The sequence below is a fragment of the Harmonia axyridis genome, chromosome 1, assembly GCF_914767665.1.
Source record: "Harmonia axyridis chromosome 1, icHarAxyr1.1, whole genome shotgun sequence".
NCBI lineage: Eukaryota > Metazoa > Arthropoda > Insecta > Coleoptera > Coccinellidae > Harmonia > Harmonia axyridis.
This window is the reverse complement of record NC_059501.1, coordinates 54,238,846-54,253,070: the sequence shown is the minus strand read 5'-3', so window position 1 is coordinate 54,253,070 and position 14,225 is coordinate 54,238,846.

The window sequence follows — 14,225 nt, the reverse complement described above, 5'->3', positions numbered from 1 at the left end:
AATGAAATCAATTATATTGTAATAATAGTAATTATAATTGACTTTATTCTCACAATACAAGATCAATACAAATAATTTTATTAAGAAAAAAAATAACCTCGAAAATGTGAGAATAGGCGGAGTCCAATAATGCACCTAAGTACATCTCCTGTTCAAGTCAACCCAAATGTGCATAATATGTATAATAATAATAATATGTACAAAGTGGTTAGAATTCGACCACTAATCATGGGATCTCCGGAACCACAACTTCTAGAGAAACATGGATGACACATTTTTCAAAGCTTTATCTACACAGGGCCGGCGTAAGGGGGTGAAACAGTGAAGCGACCGTTTCATGCGCCTCTATTTGAGCGGAGGCAATTCGCCTCAGTTTGCTGGCCGCCTCTTCATATTCCAACCTTGATTCTTTAAAACAGCATAAGGTTGTTTCATTGCGTTGCTTTTGTCAACATTCTCTGCAATAAAAATATCCTTTACAATGCCGCTTGGACACACATGACATCCAAACCAATATACACAGAATTCCCTATCACCTTCATAGCAAGAGGGATAAAGTCTCTATGTATTTTACAAAGACAAAAAACAAAACAACCTTCGATTTCGAATTATTTAGAAGCCGATGTTTACACATTCATCATATGGAAAATTCCTAAGATTTTGCATTCGAAACTAGTTTCTATTAAATGCCATATGTTTGTAATCCCAATTAGTTTTTAGGAGCAATACTGAAACTTTCCATTCTGCTCCATAATCGGAGTTTTTTTTGTTTGGTGGTTATGAGGGAGGTTATGCATGTTGTTATTGATGCATTTTGAGCAGGGGCGCCTAAAAATTCTTTGCTTCAGGCGCCAAAATTACTCGTGCCGGCCCTGTATCTACATTATTGATGCTATCGCTGCGAAAAAACATTAAAGACGTGAAATTTTCCACGGTCAACTGTTTCTTCGTATTTATACCTCAAGTCAGAACCGATGTGACGCTACTGATTCCGAGTTCCCAGTCTGATATCGGCCAATCAGGGACCGCGGTTTCCCAAGAATGGAAGGGGGTCCTTCATTTTCATAATTTCCATTCACATTGAGAAATAATTAGATTTTGAAATGCGAATGTAAAGAGGTGACTAAAAAATGAGTGTGTTATTCTGGTGAATGATTTTTGTTACCTTTTTATTCATTCAATATTTTTTTTTATTTGAATCTTTCTTATCTATTTCTATTATTTCAATTTGAAATATTCGATTATTGAATTTATCGTGCCTGGCACACCGTCAGTGTGTTAGGATTTTATTTGACATTTTCAATCGCAATATTTGATTTTCAATCGCCAGAAGGTACATGCTCCCTTTTTTACTTGTCATTTCTTCTTTTTTGATTGTTTGGATATTTCTTTCGGATCATTCATTAATGTTTCAATTTGTAGATTTTATAATATTAAACTCACTTAATTATCCCTATTTTTTTTTCCGGAAAGTAGATATTGAATTTTATATTACTCATAAATATGGTTAGATCATTTTTTTCTCTTTTGTTCTCATTAAACAATTTTTTTCTTAATTACTTTTATCAAAATTCTACAGATTTTTAGTACTGATTTTATAATTTGTATCATTGTATTACCAGAAGAGTTAGTTGGAACAGAAGAAAATCAACCACCTTTCTGATCTCTACTAATACATCTATCTATTCTGCATGTTCGAGTATTAGTCGACATTGGCGGAGACCACCATCGTATAAATTTGATGCTGAAGAAGATAAGAATTACTGTGGAAGAAAACCCTTTTGCTAACATCTGCCCAACGATCCTCCACCAAATGGAAGCTATAGATACCAATAAAGTATAAGAATTGAATATTGGAGAGCACAACGTTTCTGTTCAAGCTGTTTCGTACCCAATCAGAATTATTGAACATATATTCGAGTGAGATCTCAAATATTTCTGTCCTAACTCGTTCCAATCCAATTCTGTCTGGAATCTAGTAAATTTATTTTCTTAAACATAATTTCATTTTTTTTTTGTTTTTGTAATTAACCTTCAGCAGTTTTCAGATTGTAATTTAATTTGTTGAATAAAATTATAAAACCTTCACTCGGTTAATTTGTTAAACCTGGCGCCCAACTAAAGGTAAGCCCTGTGAGGTTTCTTAGGTACAACCCTCACCCTCGTCGTATCAATTTGAGCAGCCGATAGGCCCAGTGTAAGGGTAGTTTACAAGTTATGCTGAGAACACTCAATTTTTCACATGTTTTTGAGTTGAAAGTTAGGTTTTTTCATGGAATCTCAATATTTCCACTATGTACACTGATCGATAATTGCTAGGGATCACTTATGAACTTCTCTTCATTTGTATTTTTTTCAAGTTATCTCGTGAATATATGTACATTATATGTTCTCTAAGGAAAAAGTAAGATGTTTTGAGTTGATTATATCAAAGTCTTCCTCACTTCATCGGCTCTTGTTCACAAAATCGATTATTATCTGTAGGCTGTTACAGGTGGAATGAAAAGCAATGTGGTATTTGTTATTAAATCTGTTTTTTTCTCTCGTTCAAACACATAAGGTGGCAATAATTGAAGAAATGAGAACAATATCAGCTTATCAGTCATGCCGAGAAGACGTTTGGCTCCTGTGCAACTGGACCAAATCATACAGTGGATACAGGAAGGTTGGTCCCAGCGAGAAGTGTCCCGGCGGTTGAATGTTTCGCAAAGTGTCGTGAGTCGGGCTTGGAATAGGTTCATCCAAAACGACTCAGTAGCTTATGTTCATGGGGGAGGTCGGCAACGCAGTACAACAGCTGCCCAAGATCGTCTTTTGATCCTCAATGCTAGGAGAAATCCCACTTACCCGGCGTCGCGGCTCAATAGATCACTGAGAGTTGCAACAGGAGTTCTAATTTCGAACCAGATTGTAAGACGACGACTACATGTTCGTGGTTTGATAGCACGTAGGAGGGTACAACATCCCCGTTTGAATAGGGAACACCGGTTTCATCGAGGGCAATGGGCTGAGGAGCACCGCAATTGGACACTTGAAGATTGGAGCCGATGTTTATTTACGGATGAGTCTAGATTTCGTTTGGTCAACTCCGATGGACGTATTCTTGCTTGGAGGGAAAGAGGTCGAAGGTATGCAGAACAGTTTATGGTACCCACAACAGCTTTTGGCGGAGGTTCTATATGTGTATGAGGAGGCATTTGTTTGAACCAACTCACAGAGTGGTTGTTCTGCAGAATACCACCATGACCAGCCAGAGATATCACGATATGATTATTGAACCCATAATTGTTCCGTTTGCGGATGCCGTGGGCGAGAATTTCATTTTAATTGACGATAATGCCCGTCCACACCGTAGTCGTCTGGTTAATGAAGCACTAGAAACTCTTGCTATTGATAGGATGGACTGCATCGAACATGTCTGGTCTGAGATGTCTAGACAATTGTCAACCTTAGAACAACCGATCAATAACCTGGAGTACCTTTCTAACGCTTTACGGGATATTTGGACGAATTTGCTCCAAAATTTTATAAATCGTTTGATCGAAAGTATGCTTCGTAGGGTAGAATGCTTGAGACGAGCTCGTGGGGGACCAACTAGGTACTAGCTTAACCGAGACTTCAGCCTTCGTGTGGTTTCATCATAAAATTTTTATGTTATTCAAACACCGAATTTTGAGTGTTCCTAATAAAGTCTTTTTTTCTCTCCAACTTTCCATTTTTTCATTCTTTTCTCAAGTGAACCATATTATCAACTGAAAATACTCTGATATCTGACTAAATTTATAATCTTGGAGCGAATATTTCAGAAATAAATTCAGAACAATTGAGTGATCCCTATCAATTGTTGAGCAGTTTATTATAACATATAAATTTGTGTGTTGAAGTTATGTTAGTTAAGTGGACATGAAAAGTTCCAATTTCTGTTCATTGAAAAAAAATCGATATGCGGCTTTCTGTTTCTTTCATTTCTCGACAAAAAACTTCAAAAACGTTTCATCTTCTTTTCTCTATCGGTTGTAGTTCCTGTGCACCAATCCTTATACTTCAAATTTGAACCGCCCTTCTTCTTATTTTTTCAAATAATCAATATCTCGGGCATCGAGCAACAGCTTTGGAGGGCCCTCAAGATGAGAAATGGCCCTGAATGTCCGACTGACCCTTCCGGAGCGAATGTTTAGTCAGATTCAACCGTAAAGCATAAATCTTTGTCGGCTAAAAGGTAACCAAGTGACAAAATGGCCTAACAACTCCGGTAAATGAAACTGCCGGAATTTTACGACGTTCCCCTCAGCTTTTAATTGTGACTTCCACCGAATTTTACCGAACACCCCCTGCCGTGCGGTGCATGTTGTTCCACCAGAAGGGTAATTCACTTTCCTAACATTGTGGAATCTCATTCAATTAATTTTTTGTTGCAGTCGGTCTGTGGCTCCTGACCGCTCTGGTTTTCTGGAAAATTTATACCTCCACTGGCCAAATTTGAACTGAATTAATGGAGTGTAATGTTGCTATTATCGTTTGAATGCGTAATATCGAGTATACGTAATTAAACTCAGTTTGATGAGTTTTCTCATGGAATGATGAGGTTTTGGATACGATACGCTTCAACCAGTTACCTTATTCGGAATAGCACAGTAGTAATTATGGTTTTTTAGGGAAACAGAACGGAATAGCTTTTACGGTTTCAATATAAAATCTCGGTTTATACGATCTCATAAAAACAGAATGAAAATTTATGATATGATAAATCACAATATTCGCTCCTAGTTAGTAAAAAAAAAAATTCAAAATTGACGGAAACTTTTGACATATCTATAATCTATAAATTCCTTTCACATAACTATATTTTCCCAAAAATAGGTACATGTTTTTTTTTTGCATGAAATTAAGTTTCATTCAACTTTTGAAATAGTCAGTTTCGGAAAGAATGATTATTATTGACGTATACCTACTCTATTTCATTATTTCAAGTGAATACCTTTGAATTCACCTGAATGTTTCATTAAATTTGAACAGATTTTGAAGTTAGTAAAGCTCATCGGTTTCTTTTGATATATATTTGGAGTCAATTCTCAGGTGAGAATTGCAACTTAAACGTATATGTACAAATAATTTAGGATACCAAAAATTTAAAATTTATGATGTACCTGCAAAAAACAAATTAACAAAAGAAAACCTCAATATTTTCCGAACAGATATTCAGTATCAGTTACTATTTTGATTATTAATTATTGTTCATAACCTCTATTGAAATTCTGAATTTGGTTTGATGAGAATGAGGTTATGTTACTATGCTCTACTAGTATGTCAATATTCTGTGTGTAGGTAGAACATTCTAAGAAAAATAGGTAGGTAATGAGAAGTAATGTTAGTTTGATTTGAATGAAGTATTTTTCATGTTGAATAAAGGGTTATACCTAAATAAGTGGAATTATAATTTTCGGACAATATTTTAACAATCTCATTTTAGGATTCATCAACAATTGTATTAGCAAAAATACAAAATATTTTATCGATATAATTATTCTTTTTTCCTGCAGGTTTCAGTACACCGTGTTGTATTGATGATGTGTTGAGGAAAAATTCCTTTAGTCATATTGTCCGTTGAGAATTTCCATGTCATCAGAATTTGCGAATATTATCTTTACTAAATTAGAAATAAGACGTCCACATTACTGAAAATTTGTGATTAATTTGCAATTAGAATTCTAAAAACCAATCTTAATTATCCACACAAATGACTACTCCAATCAGTAGTAATGTCTCAAGTAATATGGTTTTCACTAGAAGAGACATCACAAATATAAAATGAAACAAAATCTCCATAAATATAATATTTGGAAATTTTATTGTTTTATGTTATTTGATAATCAATCTCTTATTCACATTGAATAATAATAATAATAATAATAATAAGATATATAGATAATAGATAGAAAGCCTACGGGAATACTTCAGATATCAAGCAAGTAAATCAGAGTTCTACAAAATTCTGTGTGAAGCAGACGAATCAACACCTTTACAACTTCACAAGGAGCAAGTTTCATACAACCACCAGACAAACCAAGAAAAACTGGAAAGATGGAGAGAGAAGCCCCTGCATGAAAGACATTTCAACGAGGTGAACCAGGATCATGTTGACATTGAAGCGTCGAACTATTGGCTCACATCAGGTGCAATGTACCCAGAAACAGAAGGTTTTCTTTTAGCCATCCAAGATCAAGTGATCTCAACTAGAAATTACTGCAGGCATATCATAAAGGATCGAACTATTACTGACGATCGATGCCGATATGAGTGTCCAACAAATGAGACAATACAACATATCACAGGTGGATGTCAAATGTTTGCAGGAAATGAATATAAAGAGAGACACGATGAAGTAGGAAAGATACTACACCAAGAATTGGCAACCATATTAAAACTTATTCATTCTGAAAAAATGAAAAATGAAAAAATGCCATATTACAAGTGCCGACCGGAGACCATCCTGGAAAACGAACGCTAAAAGCTGTACTGGGATCGTACAGTTTTGACTGATAAAACAGTCCCTCACAATAGACCAGATATATTACTAGTCGATAAACATCAAAAGATGGCATTACTCGTTGACGTAGCAATACCAAATAACAACAATCTGCGTCAAAAGGAGGTCGAAAAAATTTCAAAATATAGGGACCTCGAATTTCAGATAAAGCGTCAGTGGGGAATGATATCAACGAAAACTATTCCAATTATTATCTCAACAACTGGAATAGTGCCCAAAAATCTCAAGAGGAATATCAAAAAACTGGGACTTAGTGAGTATATATGTAATATAATGCAAAAAGCTGTTCTTTTAGGTACTGCAAGGACAGTGAGAAAATTCCTAGGAAGCGAAGGACAGGTCCAAGGATCACGTGTAAGAGCACCAGAAGTTCGACGAAAACCAGGGAGACCACAAGGACCGGACACGACCGAGCTCTACCCTTCTGATATTTCAAATATCTGGGATTGAGTGAATGTTCCTCTTAGTGAGGAGTGAGAAGCCGACGGCGAGGAGAAATCCTACGCGTATAGGCAAAAGTCGGGGAATAATAATAATAAGTAAGGGCCGAATCAATAAAATGTATATGCGAAAAACTTTTCTTAAATCTGAACTAAGATTATACTTAACCAGAAGTTAATAGTGATCATTGTCATTGGCTGGATATTTAGTTAAGCAAGTCTTCTACCGGTTGAGAATTTCTGATAAAATGCATAAATCCCCCTATGTACTATCTCATAAACGAATCCAGTTAGGATAATACTGATTTGAAATAATGATAGAATGTAATGACCATAAGATTAGAGTTCATGAAATTATTCCTGATCTTGGGATAATATACAGGGTGAGTCTTTGACTTGTACATATATTTTAACCCAAGATTCCTGAGGTCAAAAGAAACACTTTTTTCCTTTACCATTTTTTCCGATTCGGCCCGGTTAAAAAGATACAGGCTGTTGAAAATCGTTAAAAAAATGTGATTTTCGGCTATATCTCGTAAATGGTTGTATCGAAGGAAATGATTTTTGAAATATAGCTTTTTTTTGATGTGATACATCTTCTCCGAACACCAGATTCCATACACATTCTTCTGTTTCTTTGTTATGAACATAACATACCATAAAAATACCAGAAATTCGAAGAAACCAACTCTTAATAGTAATTTGAACGTTCATTGAAGAATATTTGGCTAATTTGAAATATAAAAGTATTCCTCATATTTTCTCGTACAAAGCGCCGTTTTCGAATAACTTGATCTTAAAAAAAAAAAATTATCTGTGAAATTCAAAAAATTGGGTACTTTGGCTGAATGCAACTCTGTTCTATTGTGGAAAAAAAAACCACAGAAATGAATATTTACTATGAAGTCATGTCTCAGATTTAAGAATTGAAGTACTAGCCAACTTAGTTTGAAAATGAAGTTATTTGAATAAGCTCACCTCAACTCCTCGATTTGATTAAAAATCACTGAGCGTTGGCACAGCTCTGATAATAAGAAGATACTTCACTAAAATCAACATTCTTTTTGAAAAGTCCAGATTATTCATAAAACCCATGTTTAAAAAAGTTTTCACAAAATAGTCCCATTATAATGACAACAATCAATATCCCACTAAAGACTGCTGCTATCGAACAATACTGTATTCTTCTTCGGCTCATTCAAACTCACATCGAAACATATCACTAGAACTAGGTACATACTAGACGAATTTTCATGTGATTGAGATTGAATACTTTTATTCTTTTGCTATTCCATAAATTCATCCTAAGAGCTTATGATTGACATACTTCCAAGAGGGCCATAATTGTTTTAATGTGAAAACAAATTAGGTGAGTTGAAAGAAACCAAATATTCTATTGTGGATATTTACATTGAATACTTCTCATATGTTTTCAATTCCAAAATCAAGATGAATTAAGTAGTAAAGTTGGCTATAATGTAGGTACACATTAACAACAAATTTGATTACAAGTGGAGTCTAACATTTTCCATTGATTACAGAGCCAGAATATTTTACATATTTCCATATTTTCATACTGATGGTTTCAAAAATATTGATGCATTTCAATATTTTTATGAGATAGTTGGAACAAATCAAATGCTTCATTTCATAACAAATATCTTATAACAATAACAGTGTAAACTGTAAATGAAAATTTTAGGTTAGAACTTAGAACATAGATTATTCGAACCGAACTGCTGTGTTTATATTTGGCATCACTCGAAATTTGAAATTCAAACTTAAAACCACAGATTACTATAGTCTGTGTTAGATCTTTCATAGATGAATATTATTTATTTGAGATTTTAAGGTTAATTCTTGCACGAAAAATAAACAACGATATCATATAAATGAAATATAATGAATGAATGGATATGAGTATCAGAGCTAATATGGGTGGTAGCGAGCTCAATTCGTTATAATTATCGAAAATGAAATAGAAATCAAGAGAAGAATATTTAATCTTTAGCGTCAACGAAATTGGAATAACTCATTTATTTGATTATAAACACTACTTTGTTCAACAAATGGAATGTTAAACGTGAGTTTATGATGGTTTTTCTAATTTAGTAGCTTATTTCCAAGGTTCAAGAGGTATATCTTATGCTTGAGAAAACTTCAGTGTTCCGGTTTTCAGGGGTGAATTAGCTCATTTTGAAAATTTAAAATGGCTATATCTTTTTAACAGGGCCGAATCGGAAAAAATGGTAAATGAAAAAAGTGTTTCTTTTGACCTCAAGAACCTTCGGTTAAAATATATGTACAAGTCAAAGACTCACCCTGTATAGATTGGTATTAAACTCTTTGAAAAAGGCTTTCTATTTCATTCAGCGAATAAAATGTTGAGTCGATTTTGTAATTATTGGTACGTTAATTGATGTTAATAGTACTTTTTCTTGGGAATTTTCAAGATATCAATCCAAAAATCCTTATTTGATAATTATGTAATATTTCTCCCAACTTTATATGCAGTAAATCTTCTTATTTTTTCTGGATCCAAATGGCAATGAAAACCGAGCATTTTCTCCCTATCTGGAAACAAGTTCAGATGAAAACGACATTCCTTTTCTCTACACCAACAAATGTCTAATAATTTTGCTGTCTTTGTCAAATGAACAAAATTGGTGTGGGATATAAAAGTTTTATATCAGGTGCAATATCCAGAGAAATCTAATCCACAAACAGCGTATTCTAGCACGAGTAAGACTCATCCCTGCCCGACTTGCAAATACTATAATCCCGAAGTTTTTCATTGAAAAAGTATGCAAGCCTGGGCGGGAAAGTCTTGTACATATTTGCTAAACTTTTTACGTGTTCCCGCCAGGAACAATTTACTCTTCTTTTTACCGCAGAATACAGAAGCTTTCACGCTCATGAGCTTTAACCGGTGTTGATTTCACTGCCGAGAAACCACAACCGAAATCTCTGGAACCCTGTTTCTTGTAAATGGAAGTTTTTAGTATAATCCGCTTATTGCTATTTGATCTCTTTCGTAGAGATTCGGCGAGTCATTTTTGAAAATATAGTCCGTTGGTTTCATTGTCCGAGATTAAATTAACTTTCTTATATTTATTCACGTTCAGAATTACAAAATGAAAAATAAACCCATTGGCGTAATATTATTTCTTTCGATCACAATTTTATATATTGAATGGTTTGTTCTGCACATTATGCAAGGATTTTTCAACATGGTCAGTTTTTTAATTTATGCCTACAACTATGGTGAGTCTCTCTATATAAGAAACCCCATTGCTTTTGTAATTGACATACGTCACCTAATTCCTATCTAATCAAAATTTCTTGCACCTATTGTCATTTCGTAGAAAAAAGTTTCGAAGCCCAAAAATATCGAAAGATTTATGATATTACTAACTCCTGTGTATAAATTATGAACAACTACCAAACCATAACTGAAACAATGCATTAGGTATTCGATTCATTATTTTGAATACAATAGGAATATATGAATTATCAGATTTTAAGTTTTTCAGAATGGACTGAAAAATTTTCATTTTTTCATGAAGCTCAAACTTAAAATACAAATAACTCAAAAATAGATATGACTTTCTTATTGATTTATAATACACCGTTTTCGAAAGAATCAAGGCAATTCATCTCAACAACCTCTATTCGAAAACACAACTTTTCTATCTTCAGAACCGAGGACGGTTTTATCATATTTTTCATGTGAATGTATAAACATATACATCAAGGAGGTAGGTATAGTACAGAACAACTAAATACTCATATAAAATATTCTCCTGTATAACGTCTATCGATAAACCACCTTTTCTTCCATCCCTTAATTATTTTCTAATTTGATGGAAACTAACTCATATTTTGCCATTATTACGTAATTTTGATATGTAAATTTGTTTGGATGTCAGTCGTATCGCATACGCTTTCTACAAAGATACGAAAAATCAGTGGGGACTTGCAGATATGTAAATAGAGATATTTTCATTATCTGTTATGTCGAATGATTTCACCACCCTTCGTTGTTGATATTGAATTTGATAAACTAATGAATTAGTGCGAATTTTTCGATACTAGCAATATCTCATTTGATCTACTCTTACCATTTATTTTCCATGAGACTATCTTTAGGTAGTTTCTTGTTTAATTTGATACTAAATCCATTAATAGGTTCCAGTTAATTGGCGGTAAATATTTCTTCTTCATCTATACTACCAGAAATTTCCCATGTAAATTTGCTCATAACTTTCTACATGAATTTATGAGGTCTTCATGACCTGGAGACCATGACATGGGGACATAATCTCTCCATTAAATTGAAAAAAAAAGTCCTTTCCAAAGGGCGGTAACTACTATGATTCAAGTCTTGTTACGCCGCCATTTTTATTTTCTGCTTTTTCTATTCACTGGTTTTTCAGAGGGTTTTTTTCGGTGTCTTCTGGAGCCTTTTTCGTCCATATTTGTTTTTCTGGATGTCTCTTCTTCGCTGATTTCTCCTATTTTTACTGGTGTCAATTTCCTCTTCCTAACATTATGAATGCAGGGTCACCTTCTGACCGCAAAGGGCACAAGAAGTGACCCCATCCCCATTTGATATTGCTCACTTGCAATCGTTGCTGTTGTGTTTTTTTTTTATTAAAGCAGGGGGAATCCATTTACAGACGAACCTTAACCAAAGTAACAAGTGTGAGGGTCCTGGCTCATCAAGAGCGAGAATACTCAATAAACCTAACCTGCTGCTTCTTGGGTTTCGGGCATAAAGCCTATAAACCATTTATCTCTTGGTCGGATAAATTTTTACTTGCACACTAACGTGCTGGGTTATTCGGGAATCCTTTTTATTCGGATTGTTTCTTCAATTTGATGTATTTTCTTGCGTTTCCTATATATTTAGGTCATCGTTTCGCAATTGGTCCCTGGGTCTTTTGCGGTATGTATTCATTCTTCTTGCATATTCGGCAGGGTCGTAATCAATTAATATTCTCAATTCTTCGTTGGGATGTTCTATCAATTTTTCGAATATTCTTTCGGCTTTTTTCTTCATGAAGTCAGTTATTCTGTCCCATTTTAGGACTCTGTGGATTTGGATGTTTCTAACAAACGAAGGAGCATCTATTGCCCATCTTAGATATTTATCTTCCGTTGATTGAATTCTCTTGATGTGGCTCTTTGCCGCGTATCCCCAAGCCACTGAGCCGTACGTGAGTTGGGGTCTGGCAACGGCTTTAATTATCCTGAGTTTGGTGTTTATGTCCATTCGGCTTCTTCTTCCGATGACTGGGTATAGACGCCTCATCGCTTTGTTGGTTTTATCCACCGCATACTTAACATGTTGTTTCCACGTTAGTCCCGCATCCATGGTCACACCTAGATATTTTGCTTCTTTTTGCCATTCAACTTCGTTGATGTCAATTGTTAATTTTTCTTCCATTTGTAATCTTCTCTTTTGTAGTAGGATAGCTTGGCTTTTCTGTCCATTTATTTCAATCTTCCATTTAATACACCATTTGGTTATTTCATCTGCTGCTTCTTGTAATCTTTCTGTATTTGACTGCTATTCCTGTGTCATCCGCATAAAGGGCTAGCAAATATCTCGGATTCCTTGGTATATCATGGATGTATATATTATACAGGAGAGGTCCTAATACTGAGCCTTGTGGGACTCCTGCTTCTAAGTGTCTTAGCGTTGATTGATTGATCTTCTAATTTAACGTAGAAATTTCTATCCCTCAAGTAATTTCTTATGATTCGGCACATCTTGATCGAGTATCCTACTGTTCTCATCTTATAAGCTAGTCCTTCCTGCCATAACCTATCAAATGCTCTTGTAACATCTAGAAGTAGCAGTCCAGTAGCTTGTTTCTTTTGAAAGCCCTTGGTGATATACTCTGTTAGTCGGAGAAGTTGTTGTTCAGTTGGATGTTTATCTCTGAATCCGAATTGTTCTGTAGAATATTCAGATTTTTGGTTTCTTCCTTGGGTCTCTTGGCAACTACTCTTTCTTTTATCTTTCCTAGGTCTGGTAAAAGACTAATCGGCCTGTAGTTTTGCGAGAACTTTCTATTCTTTCCAAGTTTATTGAATACAATCACTTCGGCTGTTTTCCATCTATTTGAAAAGTGATCTGTTCTCATTACTGCGTTTGCAATGTTAGTTACTGCAGCTATCACTTTATTAGGCCAATTCTTCAGCATGGTGTTTGTGATTTCATCTTTTCCTGGCGCTTTCCTATTTTTCAGTTTCCTGATCAATTCTTTGAGATCTGTAAAAGAGGTTGGATTCGTCATTGTCTCTTCTGATAGTGTCTTCATTTCCTCTTCATGTTCTCCTATTTTTTCTTTTAGTTCTTCGTTATCGTCGTCTTCTCTATAATTAATCCTAGATTCTCTTTCAATTGTATCGGTTAAGTCATTTGTCGTAATTTGTATACGCAATTCCATTCCTACCATGTAGTGGCGGTATTACTAAGTTTTCTTGCCAAAGTTGTTTTTGCATTTTCCATGCGGAATGATCCTGTAGGATTTCACATATGCCTACTTATGCGTTTCGTCCCTGGCACACACACCGGACTCATCAGTATGACTTTGGTATATTTGTGTGCCGTGTCACAGACGCTTGGGGAATTTATTATTATCGGGAGCCGCCGGGACTCGAACCCGGCACTTTGTCGCATCCCGGTGAGTGAGTCAACGCTCTTAACCTCTAGGCCACGGAGTGTTGTGTTTATTGTTGCTATGTGGAGCATTGTGTTTAGTTCGCTTATTTTCTTATTCCATCTTTTTTTCCTCTGTTCAATGAGTGCATTTTTCAAGATTTGACTATGTTTGTTCAGTATCAGCCTGTCTTCGTTTGTTTTATAGATTCTTCAGTTTTTCCTTAGTCTTCTGTTGATTTTGATTAATTCTTTTATTTCTCTAGGGTTTTCTCCTTCTTTATGTCTTGTTGTTGGTTTGATTAGGTACACTTTTCGTGCTCTTCTCATATGCCTTCAGTATGTGTTATTCTGAATCTTTTACTCTATCTTCGAGTTCTTCTGCCGTGTCAATCTGTGGTATTTTTGTAATTCTCAATTTCAAATTGTAACTGAATTTCTTCCAGTCCGTATAATCTCTCGTTTGCATTTTTTCATTATAAGGTCCTGTTCCCAGAATAAATTCAATAAGGTTATGATCAGAAGTTCCATCCTCTATGGTTCTCAGTGTGAAATCTTGTCTGACATT